The following is a 25,471-nucleotide window of genomic DNA, read 5'->3' as shown; positions in this document are numbered from 1 at the left end:
TTTACCCATTGATAAGGTTTGATAAAGCTGTAAGCTTCACAGACATTTTCTGGCAAATGAGCCATAAAATAGGATAGCTTAAGTATTATCCCTAAATGGTAAACCTTCCAATTATGCCTGAAGAAAAATTACTATATCCTGCTAATTATATCATCCATGGCTAGGATTTGTTTGAGGAGAAGCTCACTTCATTTAAAATAAACACCAACTTTGAAGGCAAGGTGGGGGGTGAAAAAAGAAGGAAAATGAGAATTTAAATACCTGGAGCATGCAGAGGGACTGAGCACCCGCGTGCAAGGGGTACGTGCTGCAGCTGGTGCACACGATGACATCCATCCAGCTGTGGCAGCCCCCCATCTCCAGCAGCCCTCTTCAACAAGGACCAGCCTGGTCCAGACCCAGCTGCCAGCAGAGTGGTCCCACCTGCCTTCCGAATTACCTCCAGCATGCATCCACATCACACCCTAGCTCCATCTGCATCCCAAAAGAGGAGCCCTTTCCCAGGCTCTCTGCCAGTTGCTGAGACACAGAGGCGGCTGCAGCAGCAGAACACCCTGCACGTGTCAGGATCTGAGTGACTCTTCTTCTCCTGCCCTGTGGCCCCTGCCATCAGGGGTAAGATTAGAAGCCCAGGTGGAAAGCAGGAGGAGGAGCTGCAAGTCTACACACAGCAAATGGCTCTTGGCAGCCCTGCAGACCTGGTTTAGGGGTTTCCCAGGATAAGGATGAGCTCTCTCTGATATGAGGTGATAAAGGCAGCAGGATTAAGTAATGGGGTTAATTCTTGTTAAAAGAAGAAACGGCCCAATAATAAACTAGGTTTCAGAAAATGCCCAAGTCTGGCTTCAGGAGCTGCTCAGGAGAGAGACCATGGCACCACACTCAGTGCGTTACAGGTGACCAGGACCCAGAACAGAGCCAGGCTCAAAATACCTGCATAAATGCATTAATTCATCACAAACTCTGTTTTTAAGGCCATTTCCTCGCAGGCAGATCAAGGAGAGGTCTGGGAGCCAGTATTGGCTCTATTTGCAGCAAGCTGGAATTAACCTCAGGACCTTTGCTGCTCTCCAGAAGGCATCACCGTGTCCAGGTGATGGATCAAAATAAGCCCCGCACTGAAATACTGTCCACAGCAGCTGAATTACGGGGAGAGCCAGGGCCACCACCAGCCACCCACACACCTGCATAAATAGGTCAAACCCAAAAATGTTATTGCCTTGATTCATTAAATCTGAGTAGACAACAGCCAGCATTAGACTGGGGACAAAGGGCTTTTTGAGCACTTTGGGTGTGCCTCTCTGGGGTTTGCTGGCTGTCACCTGCAAAATTTGTTGTACCATATCACATTTAATTTTCCAGCAGTATTTCAGCTGCAGTGACCATGAAATGGTGAAGTTCAAGACCCTTAGGGCAGCGAGGAGGGCACACAGTGAGCTCACTACCCTGGCCTTCAGGAGAGCAGAATTTGGCCTCTTCAGGGATCTGCTTGGTAGGGTACCATGGGAAAAAGCCCTGGAGGGAAGAGGGGCCCAGGAAAACTGGTTAATATTCAAAGATCACCCCCTCCAAGCCCAGCAGCGATGTGTCCCAGCAAAGAGAAAAGTCAGGCAAAAGCGCCAGGAGGCTGCATGGCTGAACAAGGAGCTCCTGGACAAACTCAAACACCAAAAGGAAGCCTACGGAGGGTGGAAGCAAGGACAGGCAGCCTGGGAGGAATACTGAGACACTGTCCCAGCAGCCAGGGATCAGGTTAGCAAAGCTAAAGCCCTGATAGAATTAAATCTGGCCAGGGACATCCAGGGCAACAAGAAAAGCTTCTATAGGTATGTCAGTGATAGAAGGAAAACTAGGGAAAATGTGGGCCCTCTCCGGAAGGAATCAGGAGACCTGGTTACCTGGGACATGGACAAGGCCAAGGTAGTCAATGACTATTTTGCCTCAGATTTCACCGGTAAGTGCCCTGGCTGCACTGCCCAAGGTGCAGAAGGCAAAGGCAGGGATGGGGTCAGTGAAGAACCACCCGCTGTAGGACATCAGGTTTGAGACCATCGAAGGAACCTGAAGGTGCAGAGCCCATGTGACCTGATGAGATGTATTCAAGGGTCCTGAGGGAACTGGCAGATGGAGTGGCTAAGCCACTGTCCTGTATACACTCGCATATTTGAGAAGTCATGGCAGTCTGGTGAAGTTCCCACTGATGGGAAAAGGAGAAATATAACCCTCATGTTTAAATGTGGGAAAAAAGGAAATCCAGGAAAAAACGGGCCAGTTAGTCTCACCTCTGTGCCCAGCAAGGTCATGGAGCAGATCCTCCTGGAAACTATGGTAAGGCACATGGAAAATAAGGAGGTGATTGTTAACAGCCAACATGGCTTCACTAAGGGCAAATCATGCCTGGTAAATCTGGCAGCCTTCTACAACAGGATTACAGTGTTGGTGGATGAGGGAAGAGCAACCAGTGTCATCTGCCTGGAATTCTGCAAAGCATTTGACATGTCCTGCATGACATCCTTGCCTCTAAATTGGAGAGACATGGATTTGATGGATGGGCTACTCAGCAGATAAGGAATTGGCTGGATGGTTGCACTCAAAGAGCTGCGGTCAACAGCTTGATGTCCAAGTGGAGACCAGGATCCCCTTTCGGATCACTTTTAAATAAAAAGCTTAAAAAGAAACTTTTAGCCTTTTTCATTGCTCCACTTCAACCTGAAACATAACTACAGAACTGACTCCTCTGCTGACAGGCACCAATATTGTAGCAGTTATGAAGAAGAGCAAAGCTGCTGGACTGACATACACAGCTCACAGGACCAAGGGGGCCAAAGGCTCAGTGCCCATAAGCACAGCCAATAGCCCCGTGCTACAGCAAGGCCATTTCTACCTGTGCACATTTCCAGGAACACAGATATCCCTACCCACCCATACCATACCCATCTCCATGGTGGGTTTCAGAGCAAGTTTTTGAGTATTTTCTTCTTGGCTGAAAAAAAAAAATAAATATTGCTTTCTGCAAGAATTCTGCAAAAACCTTTGTTTTGACTGACAATCTTGTCCACAAACTCAGTTGCCCAAAACCAAAACAAGCGGGGTGTAAAAACGGAGCCAATGAGAAATTTTTCCAAAGTGGAAAAGGATGAATATTCATGGCAATACTTTGGTTGCATCTAATCTATCTTTATAACAGACATTTCACTCCAGCACGCCAAGGCTGGAGCTCTAAACAGCAACAGCAAAAAGAAGCATAATTAGCATAAGGGCTAGTAATTAAAGATGCAAATACAGTAGATGCCACTCAGAAATTTTGTCAGGAGGGCGGGAGACTGACGAAGGTCCCCAGGGAGCAGGCAACGTGCTCCCCTCACCCGTTAAACGCTGCATTGCACGGTCACGCATACAGACATAGGAAGTGTTTCGCTCTGCTTCCACAACAAATAGAAAGGCAGCCCAGCAAACATAACGCACCAGGAGATTGCATCACACAGGGAAGGAGGGAGGCTGAATTTACTGTTCCCAAAGCATGTCTCCTCCAAGCATGTCACTGTGGCCCAAGAGGTGACAGTGATGGCTTCATACTGCACAGAGCAGCTCGAAGTCGTGCAATGGTACCTGAGGTGTCCCCCAACTCATCTTTTCCGCAGAACTAGATGCCTGGCTGAAGCCACATGCAAGGTGCATCCTTTTGGTACCCTGACCCTGACACAGATGCATTTTGCTGGCAGTCAGCCTGTGCCATTAAGTCATCAGGTTACATAGCACCATAGCATCGTCCGATCCCTTCACTGGTGTTCAGAAGCCATACCTAAACAGCATGGACAAATCCCTCATTTGGATGCTTAATTAACTGGTGGGCACATAAATGCTAGGCTTATGTGCTTCCATGGGGAGTGGAGCGTATAAATGTGGGCTTTGGCTGGACTGTTAAGGCAGTCAGGTCCAGAAATGGGGCTTGTTACTAGAGGAAACAAGCAGCATGTGTCAACGGAAACTTTTTAAAACAAAAGTACAAAGAACCCTACCTGCCCTAAAATTCAAGGTGGCTCACCACACTGCAAAGCCAGGCAGCACATGGGAATGTGTTGGTTTTATTGACTTTTGCAGCATGCAAAGAGTGAAACCAGGAGGAAATCATCTCTCGCAAAGATTTATTCTGCAGTGTAAAACAGCAATATCCACAGGTAGCCAGAGATCCCACACGTACCCAGGCTCAAACACTGCCAGCACCCCTAAACTCTTTGGGATCTTCCCATTGGGAAAATTATTTGCCAAACAGGACAGGGAGCTAAATTCTGCTAAAAAGGGCTCTATGTCTTTTAATATCCACCCAACACTCCAAGCCAAGTGACAGTCCTCACATATAAATCAGTTGCCCTCATTATAAAACTGCTCTTACTTTCTTCTAGGATTTTCAGAACCCTTTTGCACCATATATTTCACACAAAGGCTGGCTATTTTGAAAGCACTGAAAGTGTAGACTGCTGATTTTTAATATGCATTGCATTTTATGGCTCAGCTACCAGGTTAATATGCAATGTCAAGGATTTCAATGGGACTATATTTATAAGCATCATTAATTCATATGAGTTCATAATAATCCCATAATATGGAATTAGCAGCATTCTGCTTTATCCAAGGTGCTATTAAGATATATATCATGCAAAGAGTAAGACTATTCCACAAAGCAAAAACACAAAGGCAAAACAACTTCAATGGCATGTTATTATTAGATACTGAACAGTTAGAGAAGAAGAAAAGCTTGTTGAACAGAGGTGGAAGTTGTATTTTATGTGCTTCATAGTATCATCACTGCCACACAAGGAGGAATAAAAAAACCAGCCTGTACAAGCTGGGGCCACAAGAGGAACGTTGAGTCTCCACAGGGTGCTGGAGGGGAACCCTTTCAGAGCTGCTCTGGTGAGCGAGGGATGGCACCTCCAGCCCCTCTGCTATTGCCCAGGCAGCCTTCACCCATCCCCACGCCACCCAGCTGGCTCCCCAAACAGCATGTATCAAGCACCAGGAGAGTTCAGTACCTTCCCAGAAAGTTCATTCAATTCTGAAAAACAGGCTCCAGCCCTGCTTGGGATCACATTAGCTATGCAACATTATTCAGCTGGGAGCAAAAAACCCTCCAGTATGCAATATTTCTTAACTGCCGTACACTTAAGAGGCAAGCGTTCAGGAGGAATTAGGAAAAAAAGCAGATAAATGAGCAGGGAATTTAGGACTGGGCTCCTGGGACTGGAAGCAAAAAAAACCCCACAGCATTCACCACAGAACCTGCCTTTCAGGCTAAAGATGACAGCAATCAGCTTTGCTTTTCCAGCTGTGGGAAAGGGATTTCCTTGGACCATTTCACGGTTGTTCAGTTTGGGAAAAAATGAAGAAAGGATACCCAACACTGCTCCAGCTTCTACCAATGATGCTGCGCATCATCAAGCAAGAAAACTCCAGACATCACCATTCACAAATCACTGCTACGTTTTGTTCACAACATTGCTAAATGAAAAACAGGAAGGGGGAAGCAAAATATTTCACCTACGAAATCTCAACAAAAGCTCCATGCAGATGAGCCTACATCCATATGTCTGAGATCTCCCAAATGGGGTGGTCGCAGGAATCGTTTTAGCAATGCACCAAAATAGGCATCGGAGCTGCAGCACCTGGGGCTGGTCCCTGGGTCTGGCTAATTCGCTAAATCAGACACAAGCACTAAGTCAGAGAGCTAATTTACCTCCAGCTTTGCAACAAATTAGCAGTATACAGATTAAAATCACACTCTTACTAATCAGCTTTCAGGAAATGGATGGAAAAGTCATTTTCTTTGATGGACGTAGGGATCCATGAGCTTAGGCACCATTTCTCCAAACCCACTCGCTGTCCCAGGCAATTCGCTACGACCCTCATGCTGAGCCTCTCTGGGCCATCCCAGGCACCTGGGTGACTGTACCATCCTAAAAACTTCCTCTCCATCTTGGGTTTTGGCTTTTTCTTTTTTTTTTTTACCTCCAAACATGTTGCTACAGCAACCCCAGCATTTTATGGGCGCTCAAGGGAATATTCATCTCCAATTCAGCTGCTCCATGGAAACACATCTCAACTGCCCCTTTCCATCATCCCTGCTCAGAGGGGGAGAAGATGACCCCACCGCTCCACATCCACTGGAGCATGGGGTCCATAGCAGCTGGGCAAAGACAGAGGGATAGGAGGTGTTGTGGAAGGACCCTCTCAGCTTGGAGGAGTACCCAAAAAGCTCCTTGCAATGATGAGACCTGCACTCACAGCCTCTGAAACACAGCTGCAATGGCCACTGGGTGAAAACATCAGATGTGCAGCAGTGGGGACCCCACGCTGGCACCCAGTGCCCATGGTAGGAGGGATCTCGTTAGAGATAATTCCTCAGTTTACTGAAATTTTAATACTTGGTCCATAACCTGCTGAACATGGGTGGTATAGGACAAGCCTGTATCTTCTAGCATTTCCCAAGACTTGGTCCTCAACATGTGTTGCGCATCGGGCCAGCGGGTCGAGGGAGGTGATCCTCCCCCTCTGCCCTGCCCTGGTGAGGCACATCTGCAGTGCTGTGCCCAGTGCTGGGCTCCCTGGTTCCAGGGAGACAGGGAACTGCTGGAGAGGGGCCAGCGGAGGGCTGCACAGATGATGAGGGGACCGGGGCATCTTCCCTGTGAGGACAGACAGAGCACTGGGCCTGTTCAGCCTGGAGAAGGCTGAGAGGGATCTTATCAACGTCTACAAATATCTTAAGGGTGAGTGTCAAGAGGACGGGGCCAGGCTCTTTTCAGCGGTGCCCAGCGACAGGACAAGGGGCAACGGGCACACGCTGCAACACGGGGAGTTCCACCTGAACGTGAGGAGAAACGTCTTTACCGTGAGGGTGCCGGAGCGCTGGGACGGGCTGCCCAGAGAGGCGGTGGGGTCTCCTGCTCTGGAGACATCCAAACCCACCTGGACGTGGCTCTGCAGCCCGCTCTGGGAGACCCTGCTTGAGCAGGGGGGTGGCCTGGGTGAGCTCCACAGGTCCCTTCCAGCCCCCACCAGTCTGGGATTCTGTGATCTGCCACGTATTTCGAGCAGTCTCTTTGGGGACCAGCCCCTCCATAGGGCAATTGGAATGACACTTCCACTGATGTGGAACTTGCACAGTGTAACACAGCAAAACCACCATCATAATTTTCCATGGGGTCTTTGAACATTTACGTGATGGAAAGATGTTGGTCCTGCACCCAGCCATGCCCCATGGTGCACAGAGACTTGTACACACACATAGACACCAGCACAGCCGTTGCAGGTGCAGCCTTGCAGCTTGCTACCACAACCATCTGCAGAACAGCCAGCATGACACAAAAATTGCCATTTCCAAGAAAATTAATTTAATCCCTCATGTGTATTCTGCAGCGCCCACGTCTCTCCCCTGCACCACACTCACGACACTTTCCAGCGAAAGCAAACCCTGTGGCTCTGAACGGCTCTCCAACACATTGCCTGGAAAAGACAATCCCAAAATAACCCAGATAAACCTCTAAACTGGGAAAGTTACGTTGCCTTAAGGTGCCATTGCCCTTCCTGACTGCAGAGCAGGCGTGAGACCGGGTCCCTCCAGCACCAGCACATCACACCAGAGTCCTCTGCCTCTGGCCCACCGCAGAGCGACTCAGCCATGGGACCTTGCTTACCCATATAACATGATGTTAGATTATAACATCAAGCCGATATGTAAGTGATTATTGAATATAAAATTATTAAAACCAAGCATACTTCTTCAGGCTCTAAAGGCAACTTTACAGCATCATGCAAAGGTCTCTCCAATGTGGTGCTACCACTCACAGCTAGCATGGCACCAGCAGCCTCAGGATCACCCTTAGGTTCTGCAGTTTCCATGGCATTTTTTGTATATTTAAATTCAAGACGCTCTTAAGATTTCCTTGGCCAGGGCCAAAGTTCATTAATATTCCAAGCAAAATATTCAAGCACTTAAAAATAAGCAGGAATGAAGTGCTGTGCTGGCTTGCAGATAATAAAATAATATATCTGATCATGCAAAAAGTAAAAGCAGAGTTCTTCCTCTTGCTTTTGCTTAACTTTTTTCCTTTATAAAATCTAAATTTTCCCTGTCCTGTTTTCCCAACTTTCTGCTTTTTTATGAATAAGAAATGAATTCTCTCCACAGGACCTCAATGAAGGCAAGAGGAGAGGAGGTGTACCTCCTTCCAACCCAACAGAATGGGTTTCCCTCTGTCATTTCATAGAATTATGGAATGGTTTGGGTCAAAAGGGACCTTAAAGATCTTCTAGTTCCAACCCCTTGCCACTTGCACAGACACCTTCCACCAGCCCAGGTTGCTCCAAGTCCCATCCAGCCTGGCCTTGAGCACTGCCAGGGGTGGAGCATCCATCAGTTTCCCAACTGCCTTACTCATACCTCAACACATTTCTTCTCTATGTTACTAATAAGCAGATTTTCAGCCAGTTGGAATTTAAGATAAAATTAATATATTGGCAGATATCCACAGCAGCCTCTCAGGTGTTCATATTGAAAATTATTATTTTCAACAGTTCATGGCTCATTTCTTTAAAATTAAAATTAGTGTTGTGGCAGCTGCAGATAATCTCCCAGATACCTACACAAAGGAGATCACAAAGCTGGATGATGCAAGGTATGAGGATCTGCTACAGTCAGATGTGTCCAACCTTGGGGCGTCCTGTGTCCACACCACTGAGGGTGACCTTGAATGGGGGCTCCAAACTCAGAGACCAGTTGCAGATGAAGCGGAGGTGGGGATGTTCTCCTTCACTTCCCCTGGTTGTCTGTGTTCAGCTACCATCAGAGCAAGACGTTAGGCATCAGAGTGAGATGCTGGGTGAGATGCGTGGTATGAACTGGCACTATTGGTTTCACATATTCATCCTATACCCATGAAGTCAAGCAGATTTGTCTCTTAACTACTTAAATCTCACCATCCCATTGAACTCCAGACAAGGATTTGACATAAAAGCTGCACTAGAACACTAAAAAAGTGAGATCTGGCAGAAAAGGTTATAAAAGCCAGGACTGAATATAGCATGTGTGCAAACCAACTCCCAGTTACCTGTGCCAGAGAGTATTCAACGGAAGTGTGTGCGTGCATGGAGCAGCATGCTTCGGACAAGTGTTTGGACTTGGGGTGGCACCCTGCTAGGTGACCTGGCAGCAGGGAGGAGGACAGCTTCCATCTCCGCTAGCCACTGGGGAAAAAACAAGTATTGCGGTGGCCACAGCCCTTTAAGTGGCAAAAAAGAGGCAATGTTTTGCTTTAATTCAGTCCCAGTTCATCCCACCATGCTGCTCACACACCTTGCCATGCCACCTCCTGACATGGCATGAGGACCCGTGGTCTTCAGAGGGGTGAAGCACCAGGTTTTGCAGAGAGCTGTTTTGTTTTACCTGTGGTCCCTGTGGAGGATTGATGCCATGGCCATCCCTATGGCACGCCTCTGGGACCCCCACTTGCTGTGTCCATCTCAGGTGTCCCCACATGGAAGGTCCTGCACTTGGCCACCCAGCCAGCCTTCACAGCAGAGGCAAATAATCTGCTTTCCTGGGAGGGCAGCCAGGAAGGTACAGCCTTCACCCCATGCTCCCAACGCCCCGTGCAGCGAGGCAAAACACGCACAGGATGGGAACGCTTCCCGAAGGCCAGGAATGCTTGCAGCCTTCACACAGCAGCAAAGCATCTTTCTGCACTGTAAATCACAGGGAAACGTTAATAAACAGCTCCATCTGCTGACATCCTCACCTCCGACATACAGAGCCCCGTGGCAGCTGGGGTGCAGCATCCAGAGGTACCCATGCTGCTGGCCCCATCGTACCCAGGCCAAGCAGGTGCTGGTTTCCAGCCCAGGTACAGCCCATCACCACCCCGGGATCGCTTGCAGGGGACCTGGCGTTTTAACCCCACCTGCAGCTCAGCCCCAGGCAGCCCCTCGCTCACTCCCCCCACAGCGGCATGGGGAGAGAACCAGAGGGTCAAAGTGAGAAAACACCCGGGCTGAGACAAAGACACTTTAACAGGCAAAGCAAAAGCCACGCACGCTAGCAAAGCAAAACCCAGGAATTCACAAACTGAATGTGAAATTCCACAAATGTCCACAAAATGGCAGCTCAGTGCCTCCTCCTGACCCAGCTTTATTAGAATTCCCTTCTAATTGCAATATAATTGACTTTACTTAAATTTATTTTCATCTTATTGAGCGAAATGTAGTACCTCTTTATTTCAGGCATGGAAATTAATATACATGTGATTAAAAGAAGCTCACAAGCAAAGGTGGTGCAAAGCAGCACCTGCCAACAAGCAGCCTTGTTACACCTGTGTAGCACTGGGACATAAAAAGCCATAGCCAAGCCTTGGCCACCCAGAAGCCACTCTTTTCTTCAACACTGAGCACTGCAGACCCTACGCAGCCCCCGCTGGAGGATCAGAAATGGCACAGCCAAGCTTCCCTGTCATGTAGCATCTTCCTCCAGGGGTTTTCACCACCTCTGAGAAACGAGGCCAAAATCACGCAGCCAGAAGCACCCAGAGACATCACTTTCCCCCCCACCAAGCTCAATCAGTAACAGCGCAGCGGCAGCAAGCCCCACCACCAAAGCAACTGGTCCTTCACCCCCATTTTTCCCTATGCCTCAAGGTTAAAAAAAAAAGGAATCCCATGAAGCGATGCAGACAAAGAGGACAGACAGATCTGGGTGCAGAGCATTTGACTGAGTTGCAACAGTGCATTCAGAGTGCACATTTATTTTATAGACTGTTCATTTGTTTTCACATTTGTTGCAGGTCCTTACCTTAAGGGCACCCCTAAACCCCAAAGCCCCCTCCCTGCCCCAGGGAGACATAAGGAGGAAAGACACCTGGCTTTCTACAGTTTCCCCTGTCCTCAAGGGACAGATTCTGCTCTTTCCACTAGTGCAGAGCAGGATTTAGCTGTGCCCATCACCACAGTCAGTTCACACAGAGATAGTGACTCCATGTCCACTCTGCCACCACATCCATCCCCTATGGGTTTTTATTTTTATTGATCAAGCCCAACCCATCTCTCAGATCCCACATTTGCAGGCAGGCTCAATGCAGAGGGGAGGGTTTGGTCACTAAATCCCACAGACAGCATCCCCAGGACATGCCTCCACCTCCCAAAACCCTGAGCACTCCCAGGCATTCTGCTCTCCATCAGACAAAATTAAAACCATGGCTTCGTTCTTCCACATCGCCACTACCAAGCAGCAATTGCAAAGCACCCGTGGGAGTAACAAGCTGTGCTCCGCACCGCTCTGCCAAGGGGGAGGTGTTATATACAGCCAACAACGGGATTAAAGCTTCAAATCGCTTTTAAATTTGGAAAAAGGGGCTTGTGCTTGGGGAGCTCAAGTGTGGAGAAGTTGCTCACACGGAGGAGGAAGGAGGCGACTCGGAGCTGTTTGGATTGAGCATCAGGGCAGCTGCAGCTGGCGCTGACTGCAGGTCAGAAACACAGGGGTAGGAAATGATGATTGAAGAGGAAGATGTCAACAAGACCACAGGTCTCTTTTGAAAAACAGCCTGTAAATATCTATCTTTAGGGTAAATAGCAAAGTGGTTGGAATAGAAGTGTCCTTCCCCGTGCACCTGCAAGGATATTTGGGCAGCAGCAGCCATGCAGGGACTCCTGTTCTTCTCTTTCAAAGAGGTGTGTTTAAAAATCCCAGCCCAATATACAGCTTGATGCAGTTGGATGGATCCTTATACCTAGCCTTGATTTATTTATTAAAGTATTTCTGTTTTTTCCCAGTAGCTCAGGGGGCCAAACTCCATCCGCTGACAGATGCGAGTCGGGTGATGGCTGCTGCCGAGTGAAAAGAGCACCCGATCAGCTGCACTCACTCTTTCCAGAAAAGTTTTTGCCCAAAATCTTCATCCAAACCAAGAAATGCCTGCAGAGCAGATGGTGAGTCCCGTCTGGGGGAATTTCCAGACTGTTTTTCCCCCCTGTGCTGAGCAGCATAAGCTCTTCAGTAGGTCTATTGACATCTTCTCCTGCTTCCTCCAGGAACCCCCTCCCTCCCACCTGTCACAAGGATTAAACGAATTCAAAAACCCTTCAAAAAAGATCCAAAACCCTTAGTAGAGGACCCAACTGTGAGCAGTCATCTGAGGAGACACCCAGTGTTCCCTGGCTGCTGGAGAAACCTTGTGCAGGCACAGAGTGGGCTCACCGCCTGTGTCACCAACGTCACCGATGGCAGATGTGCTGCCAGCCGCGCCGCCAGCCTAAACGCGTTTCCCACTTCGGCTATTTATGGCAGACTAGAGAGAAATGTGTCAGAGCTGCTAAAACCCTGGCAGAAGCGTTTTGAGCTAATTATCACCTTCTAATGCCTGCCAAAAGACTGGCAGGGACAGGGTTTGTTAATGTGGGTGAGATATTAAAAGTCAAGGTAAGTGGCTTGGTGTCCCTAATGAGCATCACTCCCTCCCCGGGGAGCAGGGGTCCCCCTGCTCCTGCCACACAGGCAGCTCACGCATGTGCCTCCACTTCACAAAGCTTTGCCAAAATAGTGGGACTCAGGGAGACAGTCATATGGGGGAAGCACCTGTGTCCCCAAGCTTGGGAGAAAAAAACCACTGGAAGAAAGGGAACGAGGAAAGGTGGATCCCATGTTCAAGCAGAAATCTTCCCAGCAGTGCTGTCATGAAAACATGTTTTGAGCATATTTTCTCAGGTGAGGTGTCAGCCCCAGGCACCGAAGAAAAAAAAAAAAACTGAAACCACACATTTTCCTAAAACGAGCTTCTGCTTACACCACCTTGTTTGGAGCAGCACGGCGGGCAGGCGACTGATGGAGGATGCTCTTTCTCAAACGAAAAATCCCACTAAACTGGGATTCCAAGGCTGTATCAAAGCTGTCCAGGCTCCTCTCCAGATCTTAAGTGTTTAATCCCAGTTTCATCCATGCACCAGCAGCATGTAGCAGGAGCTGGGGGGCCGTGCCCAGCACAGGGCTGGCACATGCCCAAGGACCCGCGCTCCGGATGGATTTTCAGCCAAGCAGAGATCACAGCAAACACAGAGCAAGAAAATGTTTCTTATGCAATTTTAACTCTATTTCACAAACTTAATTCCATTTACTTGTTAAAGTTTAATACGTTCCAGGGAGATGGGGCGGGGGGGGCGGCGGAGCTGTCGGTGCTGCTTTAAGTCTCCCCATAGTTCAGCTGGCATTTTTTATTTGTTTCCACTCTCAACAGATAAATCTGCTTTTATCTCCTTCCTAGTTATCCAACAGCCAAAAAAATATAGAGTCAGGAGGAGGGGGACAGACATCATGTAGGAAACGCAGTGGCAGCAGATTTACTGCAAGGAGACAGAAAATATCAGGAGGTGATTCTGCATCTTTGCTGAGAGTGACTTGTGCATCACAGGTCATCAGAAATATTAATTAAAGTGAACCAAAAGTTAGCATTAAGAAACCCACAAGGGATTTGACCCCCTGTAATACCCAAACATAAGTTTAGGCTACAAAAAGTAATGGAGACCCCCTGCTCCCAGGGTCACCACTTAGGAGCCAGGCTCTAACAGCACAGCCGATGAGCTAAAATGCAGAAAAATAGGAAAAAGATGTGCAGTGAAGTGGTAATGGATCTTTTCAGTAAGGGGTGTCATGGAGCACCTGAAATTCCCTTTGCCATTTCTCTCTATAAATGTCATTCTCAGGCAGATGCTTTGCTATAAAGGGATGATTTTTGTTTTTATTCTTTTTAATTTCTGCATACAGTAGCTGTTTTATCTGAACGTATAGTCACAACCTCTGTCAGGGCTCCAGAGACAGCTCGGCTGCCGACTTCAGCTCCCTCACTAGCAGCGTGCCCTGATTTTCTCCTCAACTCGCCCCTTCCCATCCTCCGTTTCCTTGTCCTGCCAAAGCGCAACAAGTTTCACTGAAAAAGTTTAGCTTTGACCTATGCCTATATCAGGAGTTAGTGCTTTTTGGATCCAAAGGGGCTTTTTAGGGCAGTAATCCTCCCCATCGGCGAGGGGGTGCTTGGTGCGCCGGTCCGGGCTGCGAAAGGCTCATCAGGATTCACTGCTTTCACATCAGGGCTGGGGCTTTTCAGCAGGGAGGGTTTAGGAAGCAAGGGATAGAGCAAGGCAATAAACATCTCTCTAATGTGCACGTCTGCAGTGGTAGTGGAGAAACGCACTGGAGGCGTTTTCTTTTCTCCGAGATGGCAGCCGGAGTTTACCCTGTACGATGAGCCCCTGCAGCCATTAATGACTGAAGAAGCCACTTCCTATAATTAGATTTTCATAGGTGAAATGAATTTAGGCAGGCTGCGGTGAGTGATTATGAGACTTAATGACGGTCTCTTTCCATGGCCGGGAGGATGCTCAGGGAAAGCTGCATCCCGGTTATCTTCACCAGAGGCAGGCACAGCATAATTCGATATATTTTACGCAGCGAGGAGAATGGACTCCTGGTGGACTTAACGTACCTCCAGCCCCTCACAGGCACGAGCAGTGAGAGATGGCTGCAACGGGGGAGTAAGACACAACACAGGGAAATCTCTGCCACCCCAGTGCATACACACACATCCCCCTCCGCCACCCCCCAGGCAGGCAATAGCAATCATTTACCCTCATTGACATCAGCTTGCTTAGCACCAGCCTTATCGCTCGTTCACTTGGGATGCAGGATGCTGTTTCCTTAGCCCCCATCAACACTCCTGCTCTTAGAAACACCCTTTATTGGCACAGATTAGGTGTCTTTTCTGCACACCCCATTCCCAACAGGGCTGTAGGAGCTCCCTGGGAAGCCACACCACGACCCAGCGGGGTTTTCTCCCCCAAAAAATGCAGGTTGGATGGGGGTAGTTTTCATTGATCTGCAGGAAGATGGAGCTGATGGAGCATCATTTTTTTAAGTCTCTCTCTATGAGCAGCTCTTGGGAAGAAGTAAAGCAGAATCACTCCAGCTCTGATTCCTTCTGCAGCTGCAAACCTGGTGTTTTATGGATGTTGCAGCTTTAATATTCCGTTCAAAACAGGCTGTGGACATAAAAGGCCAGTTTGTCAATCCGTCAATCGCCTGGGGCTAAGCTGCTAATTCTGCTGCATTGTTGTGGTTTGCATTGAACAAGCTGGCTTTCCAATATCAAAAAATATTCTACATCAGCACTCTCCCCCTTCCCTGCGAGTGGGACAAGAGGATGACACACTCAAGGATTTAGCTTCCCTAAATACCTTCATTTTCCTTCTTTCTTCTGAAGCGTGTAGTCCCCTTTGCTGGCACCATGTCACGCAGCGTATCACTACGATAAGCGCCATCAGACGTGCCAAAACCCATTTTGCCAAATTCCATCTTTGAGGTCCAGTGTAGGATGGGAGAACAGCTCTGCAATGTGGATTTTGAACCGGGGATTTTGCTTCTCTCACTGCGCCCCGCTTCCCCCCAGCTCCAGCCCAGGGAGCCGTGCCCAGGCTGGCATCACACTGCTTGCTGGAGGGACCCTCTCCTGGGGCTACTGTAAAGTGCCAGTTGGTGCCAGGTTTCCCATGGCTTTAGTAGCCTGAAGCCATTAAACCACCCACCCTGCCCCCAGCACAACACTGCTTTGGGCTGGTTCTGTGCTCCCTGGTACCTGCTCCAAGCACAGCTCAGATTTCTAAACTGCCAAGCAGAAAATGAGAAATAATCAACTCTCAGACCTAGTACTGTGGAAAATTACCATTTTTCTTTCAGATCCCATTCCTGCTCCTTCCATTCCAAGGCCGCCTCCAGCAGGATGCCTCTGAGGTGCTCCACCACCTTTCCCTGCTCTCCCACCACCTTGTATTTCCCATCGGTTCCTATCCCAGCGTAACCCTTACAGGAGGCTGTGAAAAGCAGTTTTACATTAACTAGCTTAAACAGCTGCCCAAAATCCACCTTCCAGCTAATACAGCATTGTAGGGCTCCTGCTGGAAACATAACAAGCGCTTCTGGGGATGTTCATATCAGGGGGGAAAGGGGGCTTTAAAAAAAAGGGAAAATAAAAACTCTTTCTGCAGTGGTAGTTGTATTAGACCCCTTTGAATGCCAGCGTCGAAGCATGGAAACTGGCACTGAATAACCGCAACAGCCATCCTCACCTGTCTGCTGACCACTAACTTTTAAGAGAGAGCCATTTGAAAGCAAATTGTTGGATATTCCTTCCCCGACAGCAGCTAGCCGGCATTTAGATGAAATGGCTGCCCTCCAAGAAAATAGCAAAATAATGACAGAAAAGCAGCCAGCTCTAAATACAACAAAGCACAAGAAGACAAAGTCAAGATTAAAACTGCTCTCACGCTGGGGACACGGGCTAGGTTCATTGAAGTGATGTATTGCTGCTCCCACTCTTGCCCAGAGCAGCTGCTGAAGCTATAATGGTCCATGTACAAATCTTGCAAGCTATGTCCTAGCAGACCATCTGTAATAACTGGGCTTTTAGATAGAGGAGGTGCATGAAATGGAGCATCCCAAGCTCTGCAGAGAGCAAAGGGCTCTGTTAATTGACAGCGATGTACAAAACGCGGAGGAGACCCTGCCAGGCTGTTTATCCCCAAAACCTCATGAAGGCAAACAACGAGGTTTCCACTGATCCTGGCTCTGATGCCTGCATGTGTGAGCATGGGAAAGCACCGGGGCAATGTTGGTGTCCATCCCCAAAAATGCCTTGACAAGGACAAGTTTCCCCATTTGAGTGCTGTCATTTTCTTGTCAGCCTTGGCTGAGCTCATTCCTTGCATAGCTTTGAGTTGCAAAACATTAAAAACTAGTATTTCCTCTGTTTGTGGCAGCCCTTGCTCTTCCTTGCAGTTTCTCTGTCTAATAAGGGCTTTGCACACACTTCAGCCTTCACTGCAGAGGAGTGTTATTAAAAGGTCTCCCTCCTCTGCTCAGCCAGCTGTCCTCATAAAATGTGGAAATTTAATAACTCTGATGAGCTCCACTGTTCTGTCAAATAGGGGAGGAATCGGCCAGCAAATTAAAGAATTAAGCAAAAACTCAGCAATTGCATTTGTTTCATTTTCTTAGGAATCCAAGCTAGAAAACACAGTCCAGCCTACTGGAGAGAGAGCAAATGTCTGCTCTCACAGGCAGCTCCCAGACCCAGGAGGACAGGGAGAGACCCCAAGGTGCCAGCCCATGCACGCACACATTGCCCTGCACGCACGTCTCATGGGTCACCATGTCAAATGAGACTGAAACACCCAAGAGCATCAGAAACCCGTGTGCGTGGGCTTGTTTGCAATGAGCTTGTGTTTTTGAGCTTATGAATTTTCATGTGAATCGCCTGTTTTGGTTTTGCATGAGAATCGCTGGTCTTGCAGAAGCAGCACAGACCTCACGTGTTTTCCATCCACTAGCCAAAGCTCTGCTCTGACATTCACACTTTTACACACATTTGCACTAGAAAATCAAATTATTCCTGTCCTAAACCAGTTGAAAAGAAAGGCATGGTCACTGGCAAAGTCCCTCCTGGTCTCTGACGGTTGACAGCATAAGCGCTAAACACACCAAAAGTATACCCACACGAAATACAACACCCACTTCCTAACTTTGTGGAATCCAATCCAAAGTCAACCCCAAACCATGACGAGTTCAATGCCATAAAAGAGCCACACTTGGAAGCAGCCGCAGTACACCAGCTGTGAAGGAAAGGTGTGCTTTTCCCTCTGCCAAAGAACTCCGAACAAAAGTAGAGGTAAATGAGTCCTTGGTGAGCACTGAAAACTGCTTTGGTTCCAGAAGCATCCAGCTCACAGATGGACCACGTTAAAAAAAGAGCATTACCACCAAGGTATAATGAAAAACGGTGCCGTTTTATTTGGTATATCACGAGCCGCATCTCCCTGCTGTACCCGTTGTAACTGGAGTGCCGGCTGTAGCAGGTACAGCCATATCTGTAAAATCTTCAAATGTTGCCTCCAGGCAAGCAGTTAATCTTCTTTCCCTTTGTTGATAATATTTTTTCTGTAGGTTATATCTGTTAAAATACAATTTGCACTCCCCAAATCGGAGAATCCGCTTCATGACAAGGAGAAGCCTTGCGCCAAGATGCTGATGTGTTTTTTCCGTCTCCCAGCCCCGTGATGGCAGCCGCCGGTACCACGTATTACATCTCTAAACACAATAAAGTTTCATTGTTCATTAGGACGGCTGCAATGAGGCGCTGGCAGAGATAAAATAATTGTTTCTAAAAGCACTTATTTACGACGCCTTAATGTGATGCTTTAAAGGATTGTTGGGAAATGAATCAAGTGCAGCAGGTAGGGGATTTCAGCCTTGTGAAGAGTGTGATGCTATAAATGAAAAAAACTAGAGAGATCCATAGGGCTGGAGGTGATCAAGAAATGACTGAGCTCATCCACTTCCCCAGCCACAATCAACTTCATCGTGTCATTCCCATGAGATCCTTGTCTGACCTGTCTTAAAAACCTGCCATGACAAAGAGGCCATGGCCTCCCTGGCCATCTACCCCAGGCACTTCTTTCTTTCTTTCCTTAGTACAAATGCATAAATAAAATCAGCACTGCTGAGCAGACTTTAAAACTTCATTCCTGTTTCTACACCCAGTACAGCACGTGGGTCTTCCACAGGAGCCTGGCGCAGGTGACCCATGCCCATTAGGTTACTTGACCCAAGCCCTCTCTTCCCCAGCTCTGCCCCCTGGTCCTTCCCCATCCTGCATTTCTGCTGCTGATCGCTCCTGCTGGTCCTTCCCTCGCTGATGGCCGTCCTGCTTTTCTCAGACCAGTTTTAGCCAGTTTCATTCCCTATTTAGTTTCCCCATCTGGTTTCCCTGCACTCCTAAGCTGATGCCAGCATGGTGGGACCATCTTCAACCTACATTGCCTCCACTGAGCCTGGTGATGACTTCCCCTGGTGTCCCTTGGTTTGTACTTCAGCTTTTCAAATTTTGTTGCCATTTCTTTTCATCATTCTTTTAAGCCTATTTTTAATAGTCAGGTTTATTGTCTACTTCATATACACCTTTTTTCACTAAGACCAATGAAAATTTGCTTGAGGAGTTGCCCCTACTCCCTAGCACTGTCCCCAGAAGCCCCCACCTGCCTTTCCCCACAGACACTGTGCTTTGTCTCCTGAAAATACGGCATTTTTAGTATGGGCTCTTCTTTCATTCCACAGTGACTTTCAGCCAATTGACTTTTCATCTTAATGAAGACAGCTCACCCTCCCCTTTCAGCCAGGCCAAGTCTAGAAGCTCCACTTTTCCAGTCACTTATTCCACCTTCAATTATACCTATGAAAACGAAAAATTCCAGCTTCTAGTCACTTGGAGTCCCTGTATTTCTCAGCTGACATCCTGCCAGATGGCAGTTTACACCTACCGGAAAAGTTGAGCCCACTTTGTTTCAAAGACCCACTGGAGATGGTCTCTTAAATGTGTTTCCTCAACACGCTAAGACACAGCGACTCCCGAACCAGCACGTGTCCAGCAGCTATATGGGTTATGTACAACATCGTAAGAAGAGAACCGAAGCTACTGCATGTTCAGAAAGAAGGAAAAAACTTAACAGCATGTGATTTATCATAGGTGATCAGCAAGTTCATGGCCACCGCTCTAGCACAGTGCTGGCTACGTTGGCCAAAAGATCACAGTACTGGGGCCACCTCAGCCTGGTTTAGGAGGCACCACCATCTGCTCAAGCAGTTGGAGCAGTAAACCCTCTCAGACCCTTTTTATCCTGGCAGCAGCTCAAAGCAGAGGTATGTCAGAGGACAGGTACGTCCTGGAGCCTGCCATCCACAACCAAGAGCAGCTTTCAATACCACTTTCATGGAAAACCTCAACTTTCAAACCGACAGCCAGGCTTTACACCTGAGGCATGTCCTTCTGGATGATTATCACGCTTCAAATACTGCCAGGGAACCTGCATGTCACACACACCCAACTTCAGCACTTAGTTTGGAAGAAGATTTCTGCTCAGCTTGGGTTATTTTGGACACTGCGTTTTGGTCAACGAGCTCTGTTACATTCTCTTTGCTCACAGCGGGGATGAGATAGCCCAGCCGTGCAGCCAACATACACCAGCATCACACACGAGCAAGCCTTGCCATGCCCCTGGAAGGGACAGCGCAGCCTAATGGCATGAGCTCTCGCTTTGGTATTCACAGGAGCCGAGTATCCACCTCAGGTCTGTGTGTGCTTCTCGCAGCAGGAGACATGAAGACTTCACATCTCTTCTGCAAAAGCCTGCATCCCGCGAGCACGGGAGAAGGAAAACAGCAAGCTGGCTCAAGGTCCAAAAAAATAACCAGCTAGAGAGACAACTAAGCGGACAAATTTAAGATGTATAAATTATCATCGCTTGCCTCAGTATAGTTAAAAAAAAAAATCAATCTTTATAGTTGGAAAATGACAGTAGCTTATTTAATTTATGACAAAAGCAAAGACAAGAGGAGAATAGCATTGAAGATTACACTTGCCGAGTGCGATGCTTTCCTGTAATGTAATGAAATGAGTTAAGAGCAAAGTGAATTAGTGTTACAGGCTGACCTCATCCCACTAATCCTGGAGAGCAATAAGAAATGGAAGGTTGCATTTGCCAGCTTGCTTTTCAAGGTCAGTGAGGACCAAAGTGGCCAGTCTCCTCTCCCTGTGATTTTAGCATTAACTGAGCGGCTGGCTGTGATCCTCATAATTTATTCTAACAAGGAGAATTACTCCAGTGCCTTTGGCAGGTAGGTAACTCCTTCAGGAGCAAGGAGAGCATGAGAATGAGGGGATGCAGGTATCAAACCAGCTCCCACACAGAGGGGGAGTGCCACCTCTCTGTATTTGGTGCTTTGCACCAAGCAGATTGATAGGACTGCAGAAAGTGATGGCTCGCCCTGGCACGTCTGGCCTGCGTCGCTCTTGGACTGATTCTGAGGTGGTCACCATCCATCCCGCGCTCAGCTCCTGACCAGTTCCTATGTCCCTGTTGTGCTTTTTATCAGAAAAGTTCTGGATGCTTTAAAATTAAGGATTTTTTTCAAAACTGTATTTCTCATGCCTTGACAAGAGCTTACCCGCAAGCAAACTGCCTATGAAGATTTGACGGTGGTAATTAGCCACCCGCTGAGCTGGATGTTCCTGCAGGTAAGATGGTCCTCGCAGGGAGAGGCGGCTCGAGACCCTGGTAGGAGACACCAGCCGCTGAAGTGTTTTGCGGATGTATGTGCTCTGGCTGCAGCTCCAGCTCTGGCTCGGGGCTGAGTTTCACGGTGTGCGGGGGCTGTACGCCGCTGCTCCACCACCCTGCCGGGGGACAAGCGGGTGCTGGTGACACCCCGAGAGCTGCTCCGCCTGCACCCAGCACCGTGGCATTGCCCTGCAAGCAGGAACTAAAGGTGGCAGAGGCTGGGCATCTGGTGGGAAGGTTTGTTCAGGGGAAGGTGCTGCTGGAGCATACTTGGTCTTCTGCGTTATCCAAGAGAGAAGAAAGGCTTATGAGGATGGGCACTGCAGCTCATTAGGAGATCAGTAAATGTACTGGATCAGACTGCCACCGGCTTTGATGGAAGCGGTGTCAGGGCAGCTTTCTTGCAGAGAAAGGCTGAAGTATGCAGCGTTATCTTTCTGGGAAGATGGACACTGGGCTGGAAGCTGAGCTGCGGGAAATAGAGCAAATGCAGCATTTCTCTCTGTGATGCACACAGAGGATCCATCCTTCTCTCACTTGCATGACCATCACTATCGATCTCATTGAGTTATGCCTGAGCTGTGATTGAAGAGGAAGGGAAAAGGGGGAGATCATTTCAAAGTCAGTGAGAACACTGCTTTTGAAAGGCAAAATCACCAGACCCACCAAACAGAGCCATGTATGCCATGGGTGAGGTCCAAAATAGGAAAAGGCAAGATAAATCACCAGCAGATATTGTCCCATTTACAGCTGGAAGGGATCATGCGCAGATGACTCTACATGGTGCTATATGAGGAATAAAAGCCAACAACCAGGGAAGCTGCAAATGCACCTGCAGGAGCTCAGCACCTGCAAAGCAGCAAGTCACATCAAGCTGGTGTTTAAGCACCCAGGCTTTCATTGGCTCCTTAGCTTGCACGTGCACAAGCAGTGGGGACCTACCTCAAGGAGCACTCATATCACCTTGCACACATGACTGTCAGAAATGGCAGAAAGCACACATGTCCAGCTGTCCTTCAAACGCTGCTTCTGAGCACTCTCCATTCATCCCATAGATTCAAAGAAATGTCCACCATTTGGCCAATATCACTGCAAAAAACTGTTGGGATCAGAGTCTAGGACAGGCATTCTTGCAAGGCAGGAGCATGCCGCTCTCAGAACCTGCATCTGAGATAACTTTACACAAGACAAAGGGTCAGATTTGGGCAGGAGCCTTGCCATGGCTGTCAGCACACCCCAAAGAAAGGCCACCAAAGTCCTTGGATCCAGCTGCAGACACTGGGTTGGGGGGGGCGTGAGGAAGGGTGTGGGTGGCCAGCCAAATTCCTGGTAGGAAATGTGGCTTTAGTGCAGCTAAGATTTAATCTAATTGCAAAACTCATTATGTGCAGAAGAATGAAGTCCTATGGGTAGCCACCATATTAAATATGAAGTGCAAATAAATTTTACTACCAGGGGTTTTGGGTGAGCACTAAAGGCTATATACCTTTTGGAAACTTCTTAAATCCCCCCATCCCCACAGCTAATCCTGTGAGATCACCAATATGACTTTTCCAAGCCTGAGGCAACGGAAACTGTTAATGCCTGAGCGTGTCTGGAGAACTTTAAAGGCCTCACAAGGAGCTCAGCTAATCCATACCCGCCTGCTTTCACTGGGTCCAAGAGATGTGGAGATTTGCAATAAGACTTCCAGAGATATTCACACCATTGCAAAAGTTCAGGCCGTGGAAGGAGGTCGATTTGGCATCACTGCTTTGTGCCTGTACCTCACAGACCACAAGGAAACGTCCAGAGCTGCCTCGTGTTGTGAAGACCAAGGGCAATGCAATGTCAAACCACACTGAGCAAAGCTCAGTGTGCATCCTGGCCAGAGGTAAGGCAGAGAAGTGCGGGTGCAATTTTCCCCTAAAGAAAATTTTTGAGCCTGATCTCCACCCTACAACATAACCGCGTTGTGCAGACAAGCAGAAAGTGGGGTTTGGCAAACTCCTGGGGGAGCATCAGCCCCATCAACACCACCCCGCGCAGCCGCGTTAAGGCATTTTCCACCAGAATGACAATTAATGCAGGACTAAGGCAAGGAAGCAGCCTGGTGGGACAGCACCACTGCCCACGTGCTCAGCCCCAGCTGGGCTGGCCCTGGAGGCACATGGTCAGGCTTTTGACCCAAAACCACCACTTTTCCATGTTCACATGTATCCAGGCAGCTCCAACCTTTTGGCAGCATGTCATCTCAGGCTGCAGCCCTAGAAATGTCACTGCTGCTTCTCATTTATGTGTTTCTATTAATCATTTTCTCCCTGCACACGCAGCCTAATCAATGGGGACAAGTGTACAGTCCCTCTAACCGATTCCTATTACTCCTCATTACACCGTTTGTTCCAACCCTCTGCTTCCCCATCTGGCATTAAACCCTAAGACCTCCCCCCTCACCCATCCAAGCTGTCCTTTGACTGTCTCTGTAGGGACAACTGTGCTTTAGTTGTGTAATCAATTAGCCAAGAACCAGACCACTGGCTCAGATACCTTCTTAGAGCAGCCTTAATTTTTATTAATATCTCTTCATGACTTTAAAACCATATAGGCATGATACCCCTACACAGCCATGCCTGTTAAAATCGTAAATCAGTCTATTCCATTCCCTCCAGACGCGCTGAGACCTTTCCAGTTGCAGCCATCCAGCTACTGCCACCACAGAGCATTATTTACTGGATTTGCTTCATCCCTCTGCAAAGAAGAAATCCACTCACCAAAGCCAGGAACCTGTGTTTATTTTAAAGTAATTTAAGGTTACCTCCTGTGGACAGTACACTTTTGAACAGCTCTATCCATGCCGAAGCGGCTGGGAGCATGCGCTTTGCTGCTTATCCAGAGGGTCACCCCAGCCACTCTCAGCTGGAGATTCAGCCCATCTTCGCATCTTTAGCACCTGCCTAGTGGGGAGGTGGAAGAAAAACATACACTCGCATGTGCTTACATACCTATATATAAAAAAAGATCTCTCAGCTTTAGACACCAGCCAGTTTAGATCCTAGGAAGCCCTGTGCCACAGCCAAAGATCCCATTTCAGAGCCCCAAACCAGCCTGTTTTATGCCTTCCTGATGCTCAAAGCCCATCCCAATTCCAGCCCATCCACTCAGCTCTCTAAGATAAAAACAGCAAAGAAATAATGTTTCCTTTTATGTTTTCTGTCTTTTATTCCCTTTTTGTCATCCTAGCCCAAAACACAGGTTTTGGGGTCCAGTCCTCATGGTGCAACCCAAGGCACTGTCACTGGTAACGGAGGGAAGTAAATGGGGAACCCCAAGTGCATCCATGCTACAGAAGTGTTCTGCAAGGCTTTTGGACCTACAGTCCCCAAGAAGGAGAGATAACACCCTTTAAGGCAGAAAACTGCAAGTGAGAAAGACACGTCATCTTTTTGATATATATTTTGGAATATGGCACTAGTAGGGATAAGATAAAACGATTTTGCTCTGTAATAAAAGACTCAAGGGTTATTTGTCAGTTCTTCATTCCTTACCCCAGGAACTGAGTTTTCAGCCAACACTTTGATCATTTCTCAAGCCAGAAAAGGTAATTTGTGTTGCAGTGGGATGAACGTCCACAGCTTGAGCCAGCCCTCCGGGGAGGGGAGGCATTGCTCCATCCCTTTCACCCCCCCCTCAGTATTCTTGGGACAGCCTCTCTGCAAACAAGGCTGCTCATTTAAACTGTCTTTTCCTCTTGATGGCAAAAATATAACTATCAATCAAAGGTGTAAATATCTAATTGCAAAGACACATCAGGGCTGGTGTGGGTGCAGCAGGGACCATGGGCAAGTTCTGAGGAAGACATGGATGGGTGGAGGACCTCAGCTGAAGACTGGGGCTGGCCCCATAATATCTCAAGTGGGCCAAGGGACAGAGCAAGGTATTAATTTTAGGTTTTAAGCCCATATCCATCTAGCAATCTGGTTTATAGCCTGGCTGCAGCAGCAAAATGCAGTGTGCCCCAGAGGGACCTGAAGGCAAACGAAGACAAGAGGTTTCCCTGGAGCACCTGGACCATAATGCCGGAGCAGTGTCTGCAGGTGGGAAAAAAAAAAAAAAAAGAACCAGCAAAACTATGGCATTTTCTAGTTGTTCTCCAAGCAGGGAAAGTCTCTCCAGCACAGGGACAGATGGCAAAAGGCACAACTAGAGGGAAAGTCTGCTGAGGCTCCCCCAGAGAGGACTATGTCTGGGTAGCCGAAAGATAAAACATTGCAAACCCACCTGGCAGCCACAT

At 48.2% G+C, this 25,471-nt stretch overlaps 1 protein-coding gene across 1 annotated transcript in view; it reads right to left on the bottom strand.

Annotated features, from left to right (window-relative positions):
- Window positions 1-9,950: 9,950 nt before the first annotated feature.
- The window catches only part of NEMF (nuclear export mediator factor), a 162,394-nt gene continuing 146,873 nt past the window's right edge, over window positions 9,951-25,471 (bottom strand). The window contains exon 34 of the mRNA XM_080397071.1: window positions 9,951-9,962. The gene's annotated coding sequence lies outside the window, so the exon portion shown is untranslated. The remainder of the gene's footprint in view (window positions 9,963-25,471) is intronic.

This window comes from Falco punctatus (genome assembly GCF_963210335.1).
Source record: "Falco punctatus genome assembly, chromosome: 7".
Lineage (NCBI taxonomy): Eukaryota > Metazoa > Chordata > Aves > Falconiformes > Falconidae > Falco > Falco punctatus.
Note: the sequence above shows the minus strand (reverse complement) of the source record. Positions and strands in the feature narration are given on the sequence as shown.